Raw genomic sequence first — 24,949 nt, 5'->3', positions numbered from 1 at the left:
GAATTCTCATCTGTTAGATTTTGAAAATCTTTTGAGATAGAAGATGTTTAAATATTACTATTCAGCATTGAAACATGCCAATTGCTTTCTTCTACCATATCTCAGGAAATGGTCCAGGACCATTGTGCTTGTGGTAGCACAAGTGGGATTCATCTCTCGTATCGATTTGTTCATCCCATGGCAACACTTCTATCTAGGAAGTCTTCGGATCTTTGAAATCCTTGTTTTGTGTTCAGTTGACTGTGAACTCAGCTGCTTGCTGCTTCACAATTGCAATATGTGGTCAAGCTTTCACTCCATCTCTTCTTGAAGCACATTAACCAACTTATACTGTAGGATCTCCAGGGAGTAAAACTCTAAAATTTCAGCCATTTTTTTCTCTCTGATACCATATAAAACCAGTTATGAAATCATTCTCACATAGAAGAATGAAAATAAAAAAAGGTTTATTTGTATATTTTACATTTAAGACAATAATATACCTGAGAAAAATCTAGAATTTTAATTCAGCATGACTGAAACATCACATACACTAGCCTATGTGATCATTATGAGGTAACTATGGAATGATGTGAACAGCCTTTTATGTCATGTTAACTGGCAAACTTGTTACCAAACCCGATTATCTCTTTCTAAACAAGGAGGGAAATACTGGACCTGAGTTATCAGAAGCCAGGTATTTTTAAAAGGAACAAATTATGAGAAAGTACAAATAAAAGGCAAAATAAAGTTATATTTTAGATACCCGTAGCCAAATGATAAAGGAAAGGATTAAAACAAAACTCAATGTAATTGGTAAATACTAATATTTGATGAATCAATGTAATTGGTAAATATAAAAATTTGATGAATCAGGAGGGTTGCTCTGTGATAATACAAAAGGAGAAACAGGTGCTGAGAACTATTCTTTGCTTGAATAAGAACAGAGGACTTTTCTGATATTTGTTAGAGAATTGGTCAATTTCAACATGAAGGATGTGTTTTTCTCTCATTGACTATTAGGCAGGAGAGTAACCATCAGAATCAAATATGTGAGAAAAGACAGCTATTAGGATAAAGTATTTAAATATCCAACTACAGAAAAACTTTATTAAAATAATATTAGGAACAACCCTGAAAATTTTGTTTACTAAGAGCCTATTTTGTATTGTTTTGAATAATACACATGGATATTGTTGGGTAGTATAGAAGTTTAAAGGTATTAATAAAATAATAATTTTCTATGTGAATTATATGTATAGTATTATATGTAAAATAAAGTTATATGTAAAATTATTCTGTGTATTGAAACAAAGTAGCTTAGATGAGGTTTCCTCAAATAGAAATACATGTCATGCAAATTAGACTTCTGTTGATGTTACCTGACAAAAATATCCCTTGGTCATTAAGACCTACTTTTTTTGTAATTTGGAGTATGAATTTTATCTCAGTTGTTGGGAAGCAGAGGCAGGCAAATCTCTATGAGATGGAGGCCAGCCTGTTCTACAGAGTGAGTTCTAGGAGAGCCAAGCTTACACAGAGAAATGATGTCTCAGACAAACGAACAAACAAGTAAATAAAGGATCAGCTCTCTTCATCATGGCTTTGTTGGTCAAACTATAAGCTGGCAGTTTCTAGGACCATACCATATAAAAATGTGAAATAGTATGAACTAACCAGTACCCCCCAGAGCTGTGTCTCTAGTTGCATATGTAGCAAAGGATGGCCTAGTTGGTCATCAATGGGAGGAGAGGCCCTTGGTCTTGTGAAGATTATATGCCCCAGTGCAGGAGAATGCAAGAGCAAGGAAGCAGGAGTCAGTGGGTTGGGGGACAGGGTGGCAGAAGGGTATGGGGGCTTTGGGGATATCATTTGAAATGTAAATGAAGAAAATATCTAATAAAAAGTCCTTTCTTGGAATGTAGGAGACTGACTTTCTGTTAATTTAGAAGTGAGAAGTGTCATTTTCAAAGTTTATCTGTCATGTTGGATTGAGGAAGGAGCAACTAAAAGAGTAAAATAAATGAATTTCTCTTGTTTTAGGAAAATTCACTTAAGGATAGAGCCTGAAGCATTGGTGCATGTTCAAGGCCAGCTTCATCTAGAAAGCAAGTTCAGAGATAGTCCAAGCTGTATAGTCATATGTTGTCTCAAAAAAATGTTTGTGATTATTAAAGGCTTATGTTTAGCTAACAAATTTATGAATATTGTTTGTACATTAAATGATGTTTTAATAGATAATAGATGTTAAATATTCTATTAATCAAATATGTAAGACATTTTCAGAAAAAAACATACTAGCTTACTTAATTCACTGAATATTAAGTTACTTTAAAGTTTTCTAATTATTATTAATTATGTGTATGTGTCTGTCTGACCATGGGTATGTGTATGTATGCACAGACTTTTGGAGGGCAGACACATTGTGTCTTCCTGCATCAGCAATGACAAATAACTGTAAGTGACAGAATATGTGTGCTCAGGACAAAATTCAAGTCCTCTTAAAGACCAGTAAGTAATCCTGGCTCCTGCTCCTCTCTCCAGCCCTCAAGTTATTTGTATACTATACATTTCTGGGGAAAAGAAGTATTTTGTATTTTTCATTTGAGCTTTGTGTTTAATGTAGCACAAATGCTTGCAAATAAGCAAACGTTTTGATTCAACTAAAATAACACAATAACATAATGTTTTTTCCCAGTAAATCCATTTTATTTAATCACAGTGAAAAGCAGAGCCTTACAGTGCTGTAAAAGTACATAGATATCTCTAATTTTATACAACAAATGTAATATTTTAAAATTATTTTCGACTCACTTTCCTATTATATAGCCAGCATTCCCTTTACAGTAACATACTGCAAACAGTAATATTTTCTTAGGCAACTCATTGCCTTGTTAATCATCCCTCTCAGCAGGAGACCATGTCCAAACTGCCCAGTTCTATTTGGTAAAACTAATGTTCTTTTCGTTTTTAAAAGAATTAATTATATTTTTCTACTTATTCACTTTAAATCTTGTTCACTGCCCCCTCTTCTGGTCACTCCCTCCCACAATCTTTCCCTCATTCCCCCTTCTTTTCTCCTCTGAGCAAGTGAAGGGTCCCATTGGATATCCCCCAACTCATACACTTCAAGCCTTTACAAGGCACTTCCTTTCCCACTCAGTCCGGACAAGGTAGCCTAGCTAGGAGAGCCTTTGATATATAAAGGCAGCAGCTTTGGGGATAGTGCGTGTTCTAGTTGTTTAGGACCCACATGATGGTCAAGTTACAAATCTGCTACATATGAGCAGAAAGCTCTAGGTCCAGCCTCTGTATATTCTTTGGTTGGTGGTTCAAACTCTGAAACCCCCAAGGATCCAGGTTAGCTGACTCTGTTGGTATTCTTGTGGAGTTCCTATCCCCTTTGTGGGCCACAATCCTTCCTCTTATTCTTTCATAACAGGCCCTAAGCCCCATCCACTGTTTGACTGTGGGTACCTGTATCTATATGAGTCAGCTGCTTGGTGGACCCTCTCAGAGGACAGCTTTCAAGCATAATAGACTATCATTAACAGTGTTAGGGATTGGTACTTGTCCATAGCATGGTTCTAAAGTTGGGCTGGGTGATTTGTTGGCCATTCCCTCAGACTCTTCTCCATTCCACTTGTCTACATTACTTGTAGGCAGGACAAATTTTGGGTTGAAAATTCTTTGGGGGTGAGCTGGTGTTTCTGTTAATCCACTGGGTTTTCTTCCTGGATATAAGAGGTGGCCTTTTTGGGCTGGAGAGATGGCTCAGCTGTTGAGTATCACTCAAGATGATACTCTCAAGAGCCATGCATTTGCCTGAAAAATTCATACTGTCTTAGTTTTTAATAGCTGAATAGTAGTCCATTGTGTAGATGAGCCACATTTCCTTTATCCGTTCTTCAGCTGAGAATCATCTAGGTTGTTTCCAGTTTTTCGCTATTACAAATATAGATGCTATGAACATAGTTGAGAAAGTATCTTTGTGTGATGATGGAGTATCTTTGGGGTATATGTCCAGGAGTTGTATAGGTAGGCCTTAAGGTATCTATTCGAAGTTGTCTATGAAACTGTCAAATTAATTTCTAAAGTTGTTGTACAAGTTTGCACTTCCACCAGCAATGACAAAGTGTTCCTCTTGCTCTACATCTTAGCCAGCTTGTGTTATCAACTCAACTTTTGATTTTTTTGTTTTGTTTTGTTGGGTTTTTTTTTTTTTTGGTTTTTGTTTTGTTTTGTTTTTTATCTTAACCATACTGATGTGTGTGAGATGGAACCTCATAGTTGTTTGATTTGTATTTCTCTAATAATAAAGACTAAACACTACGTTTACCTTGGCCACTGGAGATTCCTCCATTGAGAATTCTGTTTTCATCTGCTCCCTATTTTTTAATTGGGTTATTTGGGTTGTTGGTGTTTAACTTCTTGAGTTTCTTTTTTTTTTTTTTTTTGAAAATTTTCGATATTAGCTCTCTGTCTGATGTAGGTTTGGTGAAGATCCCTTTCCAATCTGTGAGCTACCAATCTGTCCTATTGACAGTGTCTTTTGCCTTATATAAGATTTGCAGTTTCATGAGGTCCCATTTATCAATCATTGATCTTAAAGTCTGAGCTATTGGTGTTTTGTTCATGAACTTGTCTCCTGTACCAATGAGTTCAAGAGTATTTCCCATTTTCTTTTTTATGAGATTTAGTGTACCTGAATTTTTGTTTAGATACTTGATCCAATTGTACTTGAGTTTTGTGCAGGATGATGAGTATGGATCTATTTTCATTCTTTTACACGTAGACATCCAGATAGTACAGCAGCATTTGTTGATGATGTTTTCAATTTTCCATTGTATGGTTTTTACCTTCTTTATCAAAAATCATGTGTCAATAGGTGTCTAGGTTTATTTCTAGATCTAGAAACAAATGAACAAGCACACCAAAGATGAGTAGAAGGCAAGAAATATAGCTTTTAATATTATATTTCTGAAACTGTATCATCTGAAATTGAATGATGTCCTTTATATTTTTCACAAAATATCCTTCTTTCCAGCCATTCTTATTTTATATATTTCAAAGAATAAATTAAACTGCAGTTACATATTACTAGACTATATCAGATAGGACGAATTCAACTTTGCCTGGGATCTCTATTATGTCAAAGGTAAATGAACCATTTACTTATTTTTATTGTGATGCTAAATAGGACTTAGATTTGTCAAAAACACAATGGCCCTGGGCACTTGTATGGGGGAGTAATTTTAGATTCTATATATTAAATGGAAAAACCTGCTCTAAATGTAGGTGGCATCTTTCATGGTTTGGAGTCTAATACTAAATAAAGAGAATGAAGTTAAGGAAGCAAAATAATTCATACCTCTCTGCCTCTTAACTGTGAAAGCAATCCAGCCTGCTGGTTCATGCTCCTGCCTTAATTTCTTCTCCACAATGCACTGTATGTTCTAGCTATTTTGCTTCAGCAACTACACAAACAGAGTCAAAATTGAATTTCTATAAAAGGGCTTCATTAAACTCTACAAAAGGATGGCTTTATTATATATTTGATGATTATTTAACGGATACTAAGATGATGTTTCAAACATAATTGACTAAAAATTTTTTTAAAGTCCATTTCATAGCATTATTAAAAAATTACCACTTGGGGTTGATCTTCTTCAATGAGATGTGGCTACTACAAGTGGGTCAGTTAATCTTGTGTCTGGATAAAGTTGTACAAGCTAACTTGAGGATCTGCTGGGATATTTTTAGTTCTATTTTTGATGCTGTCTTAAGCATTGAAAACTCAGGGTAAAGAGCCTTTACATATATGAAAATTGATTGAAACAAATGATCTTCTATTTCACTTTGTATTCTAAAATTGTATCATCTTATGTCTTAAATACTCTTATGGAAACTTTGATACTGGATAATTTAGCTCAGGTGATAAAATTTGAACTCCAAATAAAACTTTTCTGAAGTCTAGTATTCTCAAATATTGCACAAAGCTGCAATTTCTTCATTTTAAAAACAAAGCCTAAGACAGTCATATGATTTTATTATAAAAGGGAACACAAATTAATTACCTAAACAAAGCAACAAAAGATGTGGAACAGTGTGTAAATAATAATAGGGGCTCGTTTCATTAATGAGAGATGCAATTGAGAGATTTCTGTATTTGTGGATTAAAAAAAAATCTCTCAATAGGATAAAAAAAAATATCAACTCACAAAGTCTTCTTTCTCAGTTGTGATTCATTCTGAAGACCCAAGCTAACATATTCTACCATGTCAATTTACTGTTTGAAGGAGAGTGACCTTAGTGAACTTTGACCAATCTATAGTTCCTAACCATCTGCTTCCCAAGGAAAATGATGCTTTCTTCAATGAAACACATAAAAACACCAAGTATATGCCTAATTGCCCAGCTGGCTGGGTTTAGAATAAAACACTGCAAAGCTGATTGGTGAATTGATTTTGCCATTTGCTGTGGTTTTCTGCAAGCATCTAATCAATTGGATAGTTTGTGCTGACCCATTTTTGGGTTATTGTGTTCTCTGTAATATTTATCTCCAAGACTTTTTTAGGCTTATGTATTTTTATACATTTGTAAAATGAAAGTACTCTATTTATGCTGATTCTACAGCTTCTGTATGCCAGATACCTATAAACTACAGGTGCATATAATTTTAAAAAATAAGCCACTGTTCAACATGAAAAATTTCTACCTCAAATATATTCAGTACAGAAAAGTTTAATTAAATTAAGAACAAAAATTTGAGATACAGAAATTTGATCAGTACATTAATGATAGATTTGATTCATCCCCTAACCTGTACATTCTTGACATAAATCCAGATTCTAGAATTTGGAAGTAACCTTATGTGTCCTCTATTACAACAAGCCATTTGACTTGAATTCCCACTACAACATCTCCACCATGTGGTTATTTGGCCAAGTCACTACTAGTGAATCTAAACACAAGGAAGAAATTATTTTTTGTCACTTCAATTTCTATCGCTGTGAACTCTTTACTTTAAACCTAAATCCAATGGATGTGATAATATAACAAATTAGATTTAACTCCAAGTATTTGTTCCTGAAACCATAAATGTAACTCATTTACTGATGCTTCATTCATATTGAAGATCTTAGGAGAGATGTAGTTACCAGCCACACCTCTATCCATTTCTGAATGAAGTGTTTTAGAATTCTGTAATGGGTTAGTATGGCTATTGACACAAGTAACTTCAAATTGTACATTGTGGATAATGTGGTGGGTAATTAATAGAATAATAGTACATTATGGAATCATTAACTAATATAATTAAATTTATATTTTATTTCATGCAATCTGTAAAATTGGTAAACACAGTGGTATACTACTGAAACATTGTCTAAAAGTTTTACCTGAAAAAATCTTCACTTGTAATTATTTAAGGTTTTGTTTTTTGACTTTAAACTATTGTAATACATGTATATGTGTTTATAGTAATGAAGTGATTTTGATATCTAGCATCTCATACAAATAAAGGTCCAAACAGAATTAAACTTGTAAATTTCATATTTAGTAGTTGTATTTCTGTTAATTGAGAAGACTGATAAATTTAAACAATAACTATATTTCATACAAAGTAAAAGTTCTTTGCTATCGCCTGTGGAAATCACCAAGAAAGGTGCAACTGAAGCATACTATGGAGACACCCAACACTGACACCTTCATTTATATGCTTACATTTTATGTTTATTCGTGTATAAAATTTTAATTCTAGATTCATACGAGTATCGGGAGTAATAGGAAATGTATGTCTTATTCTGACAACAGCTTTAGTAAGTCATATCCCTTCTCAGCAGAAAAGTTCACTAAAGGAGGTAGTACACATTCTAAGAGCAAATAAAATCTTCACAGGTAAGTGACAAAGAACCAATTATTTTTCATAGGTAAGCCACAGAAAAATACAAGTTCTGAATGACCAAGGAACACAGAGAGCTGAATTTCATGCTCACAAACATTTGTTAATACTTGTGCACACCATGATGAAAACTTTTTACAATTTGAAGAAGCCTGAATTTAACAATTCTGAAATCAATCATTGTTAGTAGGGAATAATGCTGAATAACATATTTTTTTCACAAAATGGATTCTTAGTGGCATTTGTTGACTATCTAGTAATAGTAATTTGATGTAATTGCATACCACTAGACTGAAAGTCTTGATAATACTTCAAAAACATATTTTATATAGTAGACATCCATAGAAATAAATATTTGGGGCATTTCTCGCCTTCCTCAGAATAATTGCTTACAACTCTAGCTATTTACCTGTGAACTTTATAATTTCATTTTTCTTTATAGCTGAGGACTATCCCATTTCAATATATACCACATCCACATTATATATTCATCAGCTAATTGACATCTAAGCAGTTTCCATTTCTTTGCTACTAGAAATCAAACTATAATGAACAGGAATTGTTAAGCATCTCCATAGTGAGATATAGATACTTTGGGGTATATATACAGGAGTGGTATGGCTGGAAGATATTTTAGATATATTTTTATATTTTTTCAGTATTCTCCACAGTGATTTCTGTAACATCTGCCTCAGTTTGTTGTCCCATCCTTAGCCAACAATCTTTCTCCTTTCCTCACAACCGTTGTTGTTCTTTTTGTTTTAATCTTAGCTATTCTGTAAAGGTGAGATGACATCTCAAAGTAGTTATAATTTACTTTCCCTGAATGCTAAGAATATTAATAAACTTTATTTTAGTTATTTATTTTCTTTTAAGAACTTTTTGTTAAGTTCTGTGACACAATTTTAATTGAATTTTTTTTTGGTGTTTGTCATTTTGAGATATTTGTATATTTTAGATACTAACCCTCTATCATATATATACATGATAGATATACATATATGTATGAAAAATATATACAGAATAAGAAAGTGATGTATATATACATATGAATAGGATATATACATATATAAATAAGTATATGTATACAGAACAAGAAAGTGATTACTTTCTTATTCTGTAGCCCCCTTGTCACTGGAGTAATGGTGTCCTTTGATGATGACAATTTTAGTTTCTTGTTTCTACATGTCAATTGTTATTAATGACTTAAGATAAGATTTTATTAAACTATGACAAGAAAATCTGCTACTTGGTATGCTAACAAAAAATTACTGATCCTTTACAATGGTGTAGTAGGAAGAGACTTTATGTGAACATGAAGATCAGTTTAGATCCTCAACAACCATGTGGCGGGAGGATCACTCAGAAGCTCATGGACAAGCTAGTCTGTAGCAAAGATGTAGAAAGAAGATAGACTGCCTCAAATTGGAAGTCAAGAACTAATTCCTGAAACTGTCATCAGACCTTCACACTTTCTGTGGAACACATGCCTTCATATTCTTTCAATGTAGCTGTGTGCAAACATATTTCCTGATACTGAGTATAAATACACTCTGTTTTTCTTTATATTCATTCTTTTCTCATACATTACACTCTGACTGCAGTTTTCCTTCCCTTTCCTTTCCCTTGTACCCCCCCCCCAACACTCATTTCCCATTCCCAAGAAAATTTTTGTGTCTCTCCTTAAGCCCTCCCTGCTAATCAACCTCTCTGGGTCGGTGCATTGTAGCATGGTTATTGTTTACAGCTAATACCCACTTCTAGGTGAGCACATAACATGTTTGTGTTTCCCAGTCCAAGTTACCTCATTCAGAATGATTTTTTTTCCTAAATCTATGCAAAGGATACCATCAATAGGACAAGCCACAACCTATAGAATGGGAAAAGTTGTTTTGTTTTGTTTTGTTTTCCAACTCTACATGTGACAAAGGACTGATATCCAAAGTATATAAAGTACTCGAGAAACTAGACATTAAACAACCAATTAATAAGTGGGGTCCAGACCTAAACAGAGAATTCTTACAGAGGAATATTAAATAGCCGAGAAACACTTAAAGAAATGTTTAACATCCTTAGCAATCAGGAAAATGCAAATCAGAACAACTTTGAGATTTCCATGGTAGACCCTCAGAATGACTAAGTATAAAACCACTAGTGACAGCTCATGTTGTCTAGAATTTGAAGAACGGGGTATATTTCTCCCATGTTGGTGGGAGCACAAACTTGTACAGCCACTTTGGAAATCACTATGAGAGTTTCTCATAAAACGGGAAATCAATCTACCTCAAGACAAATACAAGATACTCTTAAAATATTTCTTTAAATATCAGTAAATTAAAAAAATATTTTAAAAGTTATGAGCCACAAAATTTATGAACACGGAATGTATCATTTATTTTGCCAGTGGATATTAAGGAGTATGTATCCAACAAATCATACTGCTTGTTTAATAGAGACATAGATGAGATAATGAAATAGTAATTAAATGGAAAAAAGAACATAAGAGAAAACAGTTGATCATCTGAACTAATGAGTAACATAATAATTTATATGTGAAGAATAAAAACATAAGTTTGCAAATATATGTTGACATTTTAAAGGACAAAGTAAAGGGACATAAGGACTTTGGTGATGAGCTAGTTTCCTGTACCCAGAAAGATCTGTATAGTCACTCCTCTTTCTCAATGTATTTCAGTATGTAGCATCTAGAAATAACACACAAGAAGTAGAGGGGTATTTCTCATATTCAAACAGTACTAGAGGAAATGCATGTAACCTAATTAGAAATGTGTGCATTTCCGTTTAAGTCAGTTTGCAACATGGCACCTAGTTTTATTCATTACCTAGCACATTTTCCAATATGTTTTATAAAATGATTGCTTGTATTGGAGCTTTATCCAGGAGGGCAAATCTTCATCAGCCGCTAATGTGGCACCACCAGCTCTCTGAAGGCAAAAGCAGCAGCCATGTCGGGTGCCCACATCTGCCTCCTCCAGGTGGCTCTTGTGCGCCCTTCCCCACTGTTCTTGTCATTAACACTAATCTACTCTTTTAAGAGTTGGCAACTGTTTTGCAAATTTTGAGCACTTTTTTTCTCAGAGGAATCAATCTGAGAATTTTCAAGACTGATTAAATTAAAAAATAAATAGCTATGGAATCTGCCACATGCCCTCCAACATATTGCTCCCAGTTGCTCAACCTGAGAATATGGTTTGCTGGCAGGAGCCTCAAAGTAGTAAACAAACCTCCATTCCAAGAAATTGCATTCCAGGAGGAGTCTGAATAACTACCTCGGAAAAAAATGAGACGTTTGTTTTTGTTTTTGCTTCTGTTTTGTTTTATAGCAACAAGAAAACCCACAGCCCTGGATGTGGCTGAATGGCAATATTAGCACCAAATACAGAAGATGGGAAACAGTGACGTAAGAATATTTTTCATTGATGAAGAGGGGGAGAAGCTGATTTTCTGAGTTCTCTTTTGAGAAATAATAGCTATGTTTTGTTTCCAGTTTTTCATACACATATACAACAACGATTGTTGAGTTCCTTCTGTTTTCTAGGGAGTCTGTTAATTGTTGTGAAAGAGTGATTAGGGCAGGTGGTTTCAAAATGGTTTCATTACAAAATTCACCATAAGGAATTTTCTCTGCTTGAGTAGGATCAGCTTAGGGACTTGCTGCTATCCAAAAGAACAGAGTGAAAGTGATGGGTTTGCCATGTAAAATGAGGCTGTACAGAAACTGGCTTCTGTATTGTTCCACTGCCTCAGGTGTCAGGTGCTTCCCCTATGCACATATTGCTAAAATAAATAGCAACAACAACAACAAGAAAGAAAAAAAAAAACCAAAGTGTTGTCATGAGGTGTGTGTGGTAGTGAAAACTTTGCAGCAAATATCATTTCAGCATTTGGCCATCAACCACAAAGAATTCAATCCCCAAGGAACTTGCTTCCAACAACCACATAGGTAAATTACTTCATTCATAGGTAAGAATTGAGCTGGGTGCTGCCTTTGCCTGCATCCTGATTACAACCTCACAAGGGATGTTCAGCATGGCGTCATCGTTGTCTCTGGATTCCTATAGAGAGAATCAGGAGGTGATATATATATATATATATATATATATATATATATATATATACACACACACATATATATATATGTGAGGAAAAGGACAGAAAATGTGTATAATAGCAGAGTTCTTTCTCTTTTCATTTTTGTACATTTTTGTACACACACACACACACATATATATATATATATATATATATATATGTGTGTGTGTGTGTAGCCACATATATATGTATATATATATATGTTTATACATAAATTTTAATTTATGAAACTATAACATAATTGCATCATTTCCCTCTTTCCTTTCTTTCAAGTTTGTAGACTACCTCATATACTTCTCCTTACTCTCTTGCAAATTATTGGCTTTTTAAAATCTCATTGCTGAGGGCTTTTTCTTTTCTTCTAACAGTAGAGTACACTTTGAGAAGTCTAAGCAAGAACATTACATAATCATGATTGACATTTTGGAGGATAAGTCCTCAGAAGTATTATCATGAGAAGCATGGGCCCAAGCACACGGTTTAAGGAATTAAGAAACGGTGGTTTTTATCTCAGATGACAGAATAACGGGGCAGGAAGTGAAGAAATAACAGCATCAGTTTTTCCACAGCATTAAATCAAGTCAAACTAAATTATACAATAACAAAAGTGTAAAGGACAACATTTTATTTGATTATCAGAAGCACCTAATGAGTCTTTATACACACAAAAACATATATGCACACACATTAATGAGAAGTCATGAATTGTAAACTAAATTTAAAAAAATAAGTTAATTCTATTTAGTTATGTATTTCAGCAATAAATTCTATCCCTCTGCAAAAAAAAAAATGTGCTACTAGCTCATGTTTGATATCCTGATTTCTGTGTATTAATAGTGTATATCCATCCATTTCTACCATTTTGGTTTTAGTATGGCTACAAGGTACAAAAATAAATTAAAATATTATTATTTTTTACAAAACCATGTGAGGAAAAGGACAGAAAATGTGTATAATAGCAGAGTTCTTTCTCTTTTCATTTTTGTACATTTTTCTCTAAGAAAGATCAAAGTTCAGGTTGTCAGTGATATAAATGATACAGTGTCAGTAATACATATTAAAAATTGAAATCCATCAATGGAGCATTGAGAGAAAATGGGTTTTAACTCTAACACCACAGGCACTAGGAGACAGCCTAAATGTCATTTAAAGAGGAAATGTCTTTCTAACCTAACTCTGCACACAGAGGGCTATTTATACCAGTGAACATTTTAAGTCATTCTGTTACTCCAGAGATATTCATAAGAGATGCACATAAAACAAGGTCTGTAACAGGACTTGCTAAAATCTGTTAGGTAACTACAGAAGTCACTTAGGGAGACATTGAAAAGGCGGCACATTTCCATGATATGGAGCTGTGTTTTCGTATTCCACTGTAACTCAATATATTAATAACATGATGTTTCTCCTGGTCAATGATAGGTTGAAAAATATGAAAAAACATGATAAATTTTATTCAGTATTTTTTATCTTTCAGGGGTTAGAGGTACTCCAATTCTTCTCGAGAGAATATGAAGTTAACTTTCAGAAGGACTTAGCGCGGCCTGTTTGGTGGATCATTGTCACCTATGCACATGTATTATGCTAAGTGTGGATACTCATACTATGATGCGTTATTTTCAGTTTGATATCACCTTCAACTTCAAATTCTGTGACTCTGGGTGAAAGCACATCGTGTCTTGCCAAATGTTGGTACTCTCCCCTGAGTCTAGCTCCCTGCCTTCACTTAATGATTATTGGGCATAATTACTGAGGTTGTGCTGATCAGCATGCCACCCTGACAGCTGTTTTAACCTTCCTCTGATAAAGGGCAAATATCATCTCATCATCTTTGGGTTATTACGCTTGCTTCATACTCAGTGATTATTGACTCCGTACCACCACCTCAAATTTAAATAAAAGGCCACTTATACCATATTAGATAACGTGTGCTTTCATTCTATGAAGGTCATGCTTATGTCAGAAGCTGTTAAGCCATCAACCTGCACTCCAAACATCTGCTCAGGATTAGCATGAAATGGGTCCAAAGAAATCCACACTGGAACTACAAAGAAGAGCATGGAAAACATGAACTCCAAGGTGCTTACCATTCATGAAGCAACATGGAGAAGAGGTTGCTTAGCATTACACTTGAAAAGATGTTCTAATCACTGTAAATCTTGACAGTAATTAAGGAATTTTGATAATATTACTTCCTTTTTTTAAACTCATTGCAGATACTTGCCATCTTCTACCCAGACAAAAACACATGTTTCTTCTTTCATACACACCAATACACACACAATGAAAACTAAACAAACAAAAATTTTAAATTTTCTTTTATTGAAAATTTTATACATGGGGACTTATTTGCATCACATGCTTCCTCCAATTTTTCCCTCCAATTCTTCCCATGTCCCTCTCGCTCTAAAATAAAGGTGTCTCATTTTTTAACTATACCCACAATGTGAATATACATATATATGTGTGTGTATTATAGATGTATATATTATATACATAGCTTATAAATATATAGAGATACTTTGATAGACAATAGCTGATAAATTATAGATGATGGTAGATAGACAAATAGATGATAGAAGGATACATACATATATATGTACATTCATACATACATATATACATAGGTGATAGATCAAAACTAGATAACTATAATATAATGTGTGGAGATAGTTTAGTGTTGCTACTGTGTGTTTATGGCTGACCTCTTGGGATAAGTTAAACCATCAGGTGTCTCCTATCTGGAGAAATTAATCCTCCATCTTACAACACCTATCAAAGGCCCATAACTTTGCTTTTAGGGGTGAGGTCCCATGCGATTTTCCCCATTCCTATTGTGTTTATTGATGTCATTTTACAGGTCTTTTGTTATATAATCAAACTTGAAATGTTTTGCATGCAGCTTCTCTATTATATATAGGAGAAATTATATGACAGCACACTTCAGGTCATGGACCCTCTCCTCTTACAGTATTTCCCTAAGCATTGCATGTAGGGGTTGGGTTATAGATGTATCAGTTATAGCTGGGCACTCCAAGGTGAGTGGTTCTCTATATTTTGACCTTTTATGATTTCTGTAATTGTCTATATATGCTATAAAAATTAAGTCCTTTGTCACAGAATGGGAGGTTCACTTATCTGTGGGTAGTAGAATAAGTATTTGGGATGTATATAGAAATGATCTTGGTTTACTGAAGTAGAAGAGGCATGTTCTTTTCTAGGGTCCATGGCTTCGTGCAATTGATGATTAAAAATTATGGAATTTATCCAAACAGTAAGAATTGGAATCAAAATTAAAATTATGCTTCTTATGGTAAATGATAGTGAGAAAATATATAGATTTGTGGTCTTTAATATGATGTCACTAATAAATGTTTCCAAAGAAATCATATCAGAAGAATGATTAAGTGATAAATACTTTGACCATGTGTTCTAAACTATAGCCTTTGGACTGAGTGTATTAATTAAAACAGTTGAATGACAAAGTTCAATTCAATTATTTGACCACTGTTAGAATACTTTGAATTATTTATCCAGTCTGAGGCAAATATTTTTTAAAAGTTACACTGTCTTTATACTTCTTTGAGTGCAATAGTTGTGAATTTGTACTTATGTAATAGGTACAAATTTGGTAAGGTATTATGGAAAATAAACCAGTCACAGCTTACTAAGAGTCACAGGCTTATGAGAATATGGCATATTATATATAACAGATACAATTAAGAATAGTGATTATTTTGAAGAGCTTGTTTATTCATCATCTTGAGGATAAAAGGGAAGACCTAGATTTTTAAATTATGTTTTACTAATAAAATGATTCATAAGATGAAAATATAAATTTCCAAGTTCTGCATTTAGGACAAGAATATAATAGACTAGTGAGAGAAGGAACTCAGTCAGGTTGTCCCTGCAAACCTCTAATGTGAAATAGTACTTCTATTCTGAGTTACCATGGAAACTCAGACTGTGTATTGGCAACTAAGAGACAGGTGTACGTTATAGGCAGCACTGGAAACTTACTAGCCATTCATCTTCCTTGGGTTTATCTCCAAAATATGCCCATATTCCTATGACCTCTCATAATACACAGTTTCAAGCTCAACCAAGACATTCCCACCTCTAATCTGAATACACATACATTAAACAATCCATTACTCTGCCGCTTTCATACTTAGGCGTTCACTCTTACTTTTCAGCATGGCAAACAGGATCTCTTATTTTTTTAAGTTGTCAAGCAGCTTTGTGTCACTCCTTTAATTGTCAGCAGTCACTTTCTGTATGACCACAGTGAGCAAATGTCACATTGTCTGTCTTTGGCCTTCTTGTTCTTCAAATGACATTGTGTTCTCACACCTTAAATCATGAGTTGGCTTCTTTATTGGGTTTTTTTTCAACAGATATCTTCATGGGTAAGATATATTGCATTTTCTAAGCTTGATTCAAGTATCAGTTTTCTTTTCATCTTTCCTCCAATGCATAATATTTATGTGTAAAAGGCATCTGGTTTCAGTTTTCTTATCCCCTTGTATTTATCCTTTGTCCTTTAACCTATCCATTGATGGTCAGTTGAAAAATCCATTTCTTAATTCTTCCACTCATAATTGATCCTGTTTATTGTTTTCTAAAAATTGCAACCTCTGATCGTCACCTCCTTTGCTACTGACAAGAGTGTAAGCTTCAGATTAAGACAAGTTTTCTCAATTAATGAATAAAAGAAACCATGAACTTGAAAGCCAGCAACACAGCAGGAACAATATGGAAGCATTTGAAGGGAGGAAAATGAAGGGTAAAATAGTTTAGTTATCCTATAATCTTAATAATAAAATAATTTTTAAAGATTATTTTTTCTGTGGCTTTCTGATATATTCTACATGCTTGAAACAAAGACTTTGGTATAGTAAAAAGATACGTACATAGCAAAAATTTTGAACAAATTTTTAAGGAATTATTGCATGTATGAATTAAAAATAAAGTCATAAAATAGTTCTAGAAATCAATGACATCAGAAAAAATGTTGCAACTCCAATACAAAAAGATGGCATGAGATTTAGTCATATAAAGAACAGTTTTTAAAAGTGTGATATTTAAATTCACTAAAAAAGTAAGTAGAACAGACTATGAAAGAGAGTAACAAGATAAGAATCTACTGCCATAGTTTGTGATGGGGAGAGAGAAAGAGAGAGACAGAGATACAGAGAGAGACAGAGAGAGAGAGAAAGACACACACACACACACACACACACACACACACACAGAGAGAGAGAGAGAGAGAGAGAGAGAGAGAGAGAGAGAGAGAGAGAGAGAGAGAGAGAGACCTTCACTTTTAAGGATTGTGAAATATTCTCTCCATTCCTTAATACATTTAGGCCAGTCATTTCTTGTTAGTTCAAATTGAATAATTTAATAATTTCATTTATAATATTTACTTCAGAACATGAACATCCCAGTGCAACAGTGTTTATTTTAAAAAAATAACTTATTAGTTCTTTGAGAAGTTAGTACAAAGTGTTGTAATCATATTCACCCACCCCCCAACTCTTTCCAGACCTACTCCCTTTTCCCTCCATCCATTTTGTGCCTTTTTTTCTTTTCCTACAAAATGTGATTCATGTTGACCAAATATTCTTTGTCATGTGACCTTCCACTAGAAACTGGTCCCCTTATCTCTGTTGTGTTTTAGTTGTTTTAGGGAAAACAAACCTTTCCTTTCCAGCAGCTAAGATTTACCAAATAACTCTGGATGTCTTAGTGTTTCCTTTACTGTAATGAATTGGAGGATGGAAGGGTTTATGTCACCTGTCTGCTTGTAGTGGGTCATCTGCTCATCTGGGTAAGCCAGAGAACTAACCAAAAAGTAGGAACTGATGCAGAGGACAAGGAGAAGAGTGGTTTTGCTATCGTCGACCATCTGAGGAGGTAGTGCATTGGTCCCTGTGAGACAGGTCCACTCAGATCAATTACAAATGAGGAAAATGCACCTCAGGTGGGCCACTGGGACTGATATGGTAGGGACATTTTTCAATTGAGGTTCCCTCTTCCCAAATGACTCTAGCTTCTGTCAAGTCATAAAACTAGCTACCACATTGAAGGTACAGCTTATATTCAACTCCCCTTTCTATGTTGCATTTGGTCAGGTTTGGACTTGTCCAGGACTAATGAATGCTGTCACAAACACAATGAGCTTCTATGTACAGCTTCCGTGCTATATCCAGACAACAGTTACCTTATAGTCATTCACTGCCTGCATATAAGCATCAAAGCTACTTCTACATGGCAAAAGAAATTAAGAAAGTATTTTTCAGAACATGAAACTCCATATTAAAAATAATAAATGAGATACATATTAGGCAATGATTGAAGATAATGAATGGTGAATATATAACTGAAGTATGATTTTAATTCAGGAAATAGTAACCTAGCACTACGTAGTTTCTAGGTACATGCATCTATTCAGTAATGTAGATTCTACACTGCAGATGGCATTTATAGTGAGAGACATGCAGGAGAGATCTCTATACCCTGTATGCATTTCCTATGAAACAGGCAAGCAGATTGCTCCAGTTCATCCCACAACTGCTCTTCACAGTTCAGATATTTCTATTACCTCCCATTCTTCTGTACGTTTTTAGATTTTCTCAAACACATTTAGAAAGAAACACTTATCTCTTTTTTAATTTTTTTATTTGATATTTTCTTTATTTACATTTCAAATGTTATCCACTTTCTTACTTTCCCCTCAAAAATTCCCTTATCCTCTCTCCCTCCTTCTGTTCCCCAACCTACTCACTCCCTCTTCCTGGCTCAGTCATTCCCCTATACTTGGGCATAGAACCATCACAGGACCAAGGGCCTCTCCTCCCATTGATGACCGACTAGGCCTATCCTCTACTATATATGCAGCTAGAGCCATGAGTCTCTCCCTGTGTTTTCTTTCATTGGTAGTTTAATCCCAGGGAGCTCTGGGGTTACTGGTTAGTTCATATTGTTGTTTCTCCTATGGGGCTACAAACCCCTTCAGCTCCTTGGGTACTTTCTCTAGCTCCTTCACTGGGGACCCTGTCCTCAATCCAGTGGATGGCTGTGGGCATGCACTTCTTTTTAGTCAGGCACTAGCAGAGCCTCTCAGGAGACAGCTATATCAGCCAGCAAGCTTTTGTTGGCATCCACAATAGTGTCTGGGTTTGGTGATTGTTCATGTGATGGATCTCCAGGTGGGGCAGTCTCTGGATGGTCCTGCCTTCAGTCTCCCCTCTGAACTTTGTCTCTGCAACACCTCCCATGGGTATTTTGTGAAAGAAACACTTCTATAGCATGAATACCTATGGTTATTTCCTTTCCCTAACTATATGGCCACTACAGCAGTATCTCACTAAAAACGATGCCTAATACAACTTATTAAATCTCACAGGAAAGGAAAAGAGAATTGTAATCTCTTTTCCAAAATTGCTTTAAAAATGTTTAACTCCACACACACTAAGTTAGAATATATTTGGAAACATCATTTCTAAAAGTGCTTTTAAAAAGTTTAACTCAATATTCCAAGTGAGAGTGTATTTGAATGTCTTTTCAAATAATGCTAGATGATAATTGTTTATATTTATCTATCACAATGTATCTATCATGCCATTTAACTAATCATAGAATATTTTATCAGTAGTGGAAGAAAGAAAGCTATGTCTTTGGGGAAGGGGTAACTGTCAGACCTTAGTAGTCAATAGGCAGCTTAAGACTGAGCAGCTAAGCTCTGGAGACAGATGCTGAGAAGCAAGGGAAAAAGGCCACAGTTGTGAAATATTTCTGTCTCACTCTGCTGTGTCATCTGCTCCCATTTTTATTGTGTATCAGTGAGCAAAACGGGCATGCATCTAGATTTTAAAAAGCAAAGAATTTCTTCCCCCTCTCTTTCCTTCCTTCCTTCCTTCCTTCCTTTCTTTCTTTCTTTCTTTCTTTCTTTCTTTCTTTCTTTCTTTCTTTCTTTCTTTCTTTCTTTCTTTCTTTCTTTGTTCCTTTCTTTCTTTCTTTCTTTCTTTCTTTCTTTCTTTCTTTCTTTCTTTCTTTCTTTCCTTCTTTTTTGTTTTACCAAAAAAAGGAATTTAGTTTACAATTGTTTCTCCATTTGTCTACAACTAAGTGTTCATCTTCATAGCAAGGTAGAGTAATCCCATATAATTACAGGATAAGAACAGTCTGGTACAAAGCCTCCAAGACCTTTTCCTTCACACTCATTTCTCTAGTCATCAAGAGAAACTTGCCAGTTTTAGAAAGCAATTTGTTGTCGGAGAAGCCAAAACATTTCTGCATTTTCCCATAAACACGAGTTATGTTTCTATAGAGTGGGATTCTTAAACTCATTACAAAAGTAAACTCTTCTCTTAGTAAATTGCAAAATGAGCATTCAAACTGCCATTTCACTGACAATGACAGACACCGCTATTTAGCGTAGTATTTGGAAGACATATTGGTGTCTTGACTTTCTGGAAATATTTTTTAAATACTTGCAAGACAAATGAAGTTATTATTTTGCACTGATGTTTTCATATCTTGCAGATATCCTATCATTGATCACATCACTATTAAGTCTTAACATATAAAAATGGAGGAAACACATGACCAGAAAGTGTTGAGGCCTGCCCGCAGTCCACAACACGAACGGTTCAACTGAGAATGGCAGTTCAGGCTGAAAAGAGAGGAATCTAGACAGGGCGGAAGAAAAGAATGGAGCCAAGACAACATACATTCTGTTCAAGGCTCAATTTTACTAATTCCAGACACTCAGTTATAAAGGAAGGGGGAGGGAACCCAATATCCCGCCAAGTAACTCAGGGTCCAGTAGCAGGACAAACACGTGTGTGCCTCCAGGCAGCAAAGGCAGGTTCCAGCAGTGGGCGTGGCAGGACGAATGAGCTGGTAGCTCCACCTTTGAGCAAGCAAGTTCCAGGCTGGGGGAAGGGAGGCCACAAGAAAGGTAGGCATAGATTTGCTTTTTGTAGCTTAAAAGATTCAATTAAACATCAATGGTCTGGAGCCTAGGAAAACTTGAGTGAATGCTAATGAAGTCAACAAGAGCTGCCTAGGAATAGTAACAGACACAGAGTTCCTGTGCTCACAGCCAAGCAATGAAGAAAGCAGAGATGTTAAACACTTGGGTCTTTAGCAAAGGGGGTTTATGTGTGTTTCTGCTTGGAAATCTGGGAAACAATGGAGTTAATAGTCTAGTGATCTGTGATATGGATTCAGGCCACACATGAATCCAACAGATTATTGTGTTTATCCCAGACTCTTCCTCCCTAGATCTTTATCCTGAGAATTATTTCTCAGTCAATAGAACCCATCCTTAAGGAAGAGATCACAAGTATTTTGTAAAAATGTGTTTGAAGTAGTCATATCTTAAAAATTGTTGTGACCATTGTCAGTCATCAAGAATTTTTCTAAACTTGGAATTATTTCTCTGAAAAGGGCATCAAAGAGAGGTATGCTCTTGGCAACCAGACAAGTAAGGAAGAGTATCAGAAACCCCATACCCAGCTCTAGCTCACTTGCTCTTCCAAAAGTACCTTTAATTTTTTTTTAATTTGTTATTTTCTTTACAATTCAAATGTTATCCTGTTTCCCAGTTTCCACTCCAGAAAGCCCCTATCCCATCGTCTGCCCCCTGCTTCTATGAGAGTGTTCCCCTACCCACTCACCCTCTCCCACGTCCACATCTTGGCATTCCCCTTCACTGGGGCATCAAGCTTTCACAGGAACAAGGACTTCTCATCTCATTGATGCCTGATACAGCCATCCTCTGTTACATATGTGACTGGAGACATGGGTCCCTCCATGTGTAGTCTTTGGTTGGTAGTTTAGACCCTAGGAGCTCTGGGTGGGGGTCTGATTGGTTGATATTGTTGTTCTTCCTATGGGGTTGCAAACCCCTTCAGCTCCTTCAGTCCTTTCTCTAACTATTTCATTGGGGACCCCATGCTCAGTCCAATGAGAGCACCCATATCTGGCAGAGCCTCTCTGGAGACAGCTATATCAGCAAGCACTTCTTGGCATCCCTAATAATCTCTGTGTTTGGTGACTGTATATGGGATGGATCCCCAGGTGGGGCAGTCTCTGGATGGCCTTTCCTTCAGCCTCTGTTCCATACTTTGTCTCCATATTTTCTCCCCTGAGTATTTTGTTTCCCCTTCTAAGAAGGACTGAGGCATCCACACATGATCTTCCTTCTTCTTGAGTTACATGCGGGCTGTGAATTGTTATCTTGGTTATTCTGAGCTTTGGTGCTAATATCCACTTATCAGTGAGTGCATGCTATGTCTTTTCTTTTGTGATTGGGTTATCTCACTCAGGATGATATTTTCTAGTTCTATCCATTTGCCTAAGAATTTCATGAATTCATTGTTTTTAATAGCTGAGTAGTAATCCACTGTGTAAATGTACTACGTTTTCTGTACCCATTCATCTGGGTCAGCTATTATTTATAATAGCTTCTGGCTATTATTTATAATAGCTCTTGGTTATTATAAATAAGGCTGCCATGAACATAGAGGAACATGTGTCCTTGTTATATGTTGGACCATCTTTTGGGTACATGCCCAGGAGTGGCATAGCTGGGTACTCAGGTAGTACTATGTCTAATTTTCTGAGAAACTGCCAGATAGGCAAAATAATAGCATTTAAAGACAGGAAATAATGTCAAATAAACTGCTAAAATTAAAATTCATTATGACTTGAATTGTGCTTATGACTAATAAATAGAATCAAGTGTTTAAAGAATGGAAATAAAGCATTAATGGTCAAAATGTACTTGAAGGAAGATATAGCAAAAAAAAATAGTGAGGATATTTCTTAGCATCTATTATAGTTTTGAGTTATTTGATAAAATTTCCAAGAGATTTTTGCATTAAATTTCTAAGAGAAAATTTCCAGTAGAGATTAGGATAGCTGTTAGGGAACACATTTGTATATGTGCTTGGTAGATCAAGGATGAAAATATGACTTGGCTGGGGAAACTTTTGACTTGCAAGGATCTACAGTGATGTGTTCAGCCAGGCTTATGAGAAACTGTTTTCACATACTCCTAATCATACAATCATTGTGTGACACTGGCCTATAAATGGAGTTGTAAATGTGAACAAGAAAAATCCATCTGATGTATTCTAATGCAGGAGGATGTCTGAGAAATGACCTTCTTCACATTAAGCACTGGGCAGTTTTCTTCATTTCTGATATGACATATGGAAAATATATTAGAATCCATAAGATAACTTTATTAATGATAATTTCAGTGTTTGAACAATATATCATACTTATGTATGAATAAAACCAGTGAACTGTAGGAGTTGTTTTATGGTGAAGCAGTGTGGGGAAAATATCTAGTATACACATTGAATATCTGGGTGACAGTTTCAGAGGAGGATTTGAGTTCTTTGTATCTATTCAACAGGACTCCTGCTTTGGTAAATGAATTACTATATCAATAGGGTGCCACATTATTAGAGTAAGAGAAAACTAGGAGTGAGACCATCACTTTAGCTCTAGGAGTTAAAATGTTGCCTAAAGGATTGTGTCAACCCAAGGGATATATGTCTATCTTATCTTGAATCTTTTCTTCACATGAGTAGCACACAGCTATAGAAATATTGGAGTAGAGAGATTCCAACACATGGAAATATTGTTGTCCCTCTTCAGAGTTCATGGCCGCAATGGCAATTACCTAATTCCATCATAGGGTTAGCAAAAGATTTCTCTTTTATATGGTACTCCAAAGCTCCTTTTCTGTCTATGCACAGGCTTGTTGTACTTAAAGCACACATTAACAAGGATTTCCTTCAAAACAACAAACTAATATAATCAATGTGTACAGTTTTATTTATTTATTTATATACTGTGTACAAACAATGGAAATATTATTTCTTTCATGATAGAGGAAGAAGACAAATCATAAATGTATTTAAACGAGTATAAGTAATTAACTTAAATTTTAAAAAATACTAAATACAACTTGTTTTCTAATTACTTTGTTTTCTTTCTAATTCCTAGTAGTTGAAAGACAGATTTCAATAAAAAGAAGAAAAGATAAGCAAAGGAAGACCAATGCAAAAATAAAAGCAAAACTTGCAGAGCCTCACTCATCCTTAATTTTTATAGTAAGTTAAAGTTCTTTGAAGATGAATGAATGTTAAGTTCTTAAATCAAGATGTTAATATTACATTCTCCTCAGGTATTGAAGGTGAGAGCTGAGCACACCTAACACATATGTCAAGCATGAATCAATTCAGATTTTTCTATCCCTACAGCAGTTTGGAGACAATGATATATGAAAATGTATTGACTTGAAAGAAGAAATTAATTAAAAATGAGAATTTCATAAACATGGATGTTGAGGAATTCTCTAGGGTCACTGCCTCAGTGCAAAGAAGTTTCTTTGGGTTCTTGCTCTGAGTGGAACTCCCTTTCTGTGACTAAAATGAATGTCCCTGGCTGAGAGATTGCATTTTTCTCCCAATACCTGCTCAGGTAATCAGTCAGAAAACAATGTGAACACTACTGCCTCTGTCAATTAAATTAGGTCAAAAGTATAGCAGTAGTGGAAGAAAATAGATCAGACAGCTAAGCAAAAGCCCAAGACACTAGCACACCTTATGGTATGAGCAAACAATTCACTGTACAATTTCTAGAGAGAGCAAGCTCACAAACTGTTAAATACTGTTTTCCTTTGGGTACATTTTTAATTAAAAAAGCAGCATGGATACAGATTTCTGATCGTCACTATTCAAATAGCACAGAAAGCTTTAGAATGTTAAAATGCACTCTATATCATTTAAATTATTCCTTGTATGTATTCAAATATGATTTGTTTAGTGTTTGAAGAAAACAGTAGAATGGAAACACAGTATGAACTCAGTCATTGGGAGTCAGTGCAGAAAGCTGGTCATTTTTTACTGTCATAGATGTGCTGGCATT

General features: G+C 35.0%; 1 long non-coding RNA gene across 1 annotated transcript; it reads left to right on the top strand.

Annotated features, from left to right (window-relative positions):
- Positions 1–624: 624 nt before the first annotated feature.
- Positions 625–24,098, top strand: LOC110308923 (uncharacterized). Its single transcript, XR_002379638.2, has 3 exons — positions 625–676; positions 13,943–14,074; positions 24,026–24,098. It is a non-coding gene; the product is annotated as an uncharacterized LOC110308923 (long non-coding RNA).
- The last annotated feature ends 851 nt before the right edge of the window (positions 24,099–24,949 follow it).

This window comes from Mus caroli, unplaced genomic scaffold (genome assembly GCF_978045245.1).
Source record: "Mus caroli unplaced genomic scaffold, Mus_caroli_1 scaffold_12, whole genome shotgun sequence".
Classification (NCBI taxonomy): Eukaryota; Metazoa; Chordata; class Mammalia; order Rodentia; family Muridae; genus Mus; species Mus caroli.
This window is presented reverse-complemented; position numbering and strand designations above follow the sequence as displayed.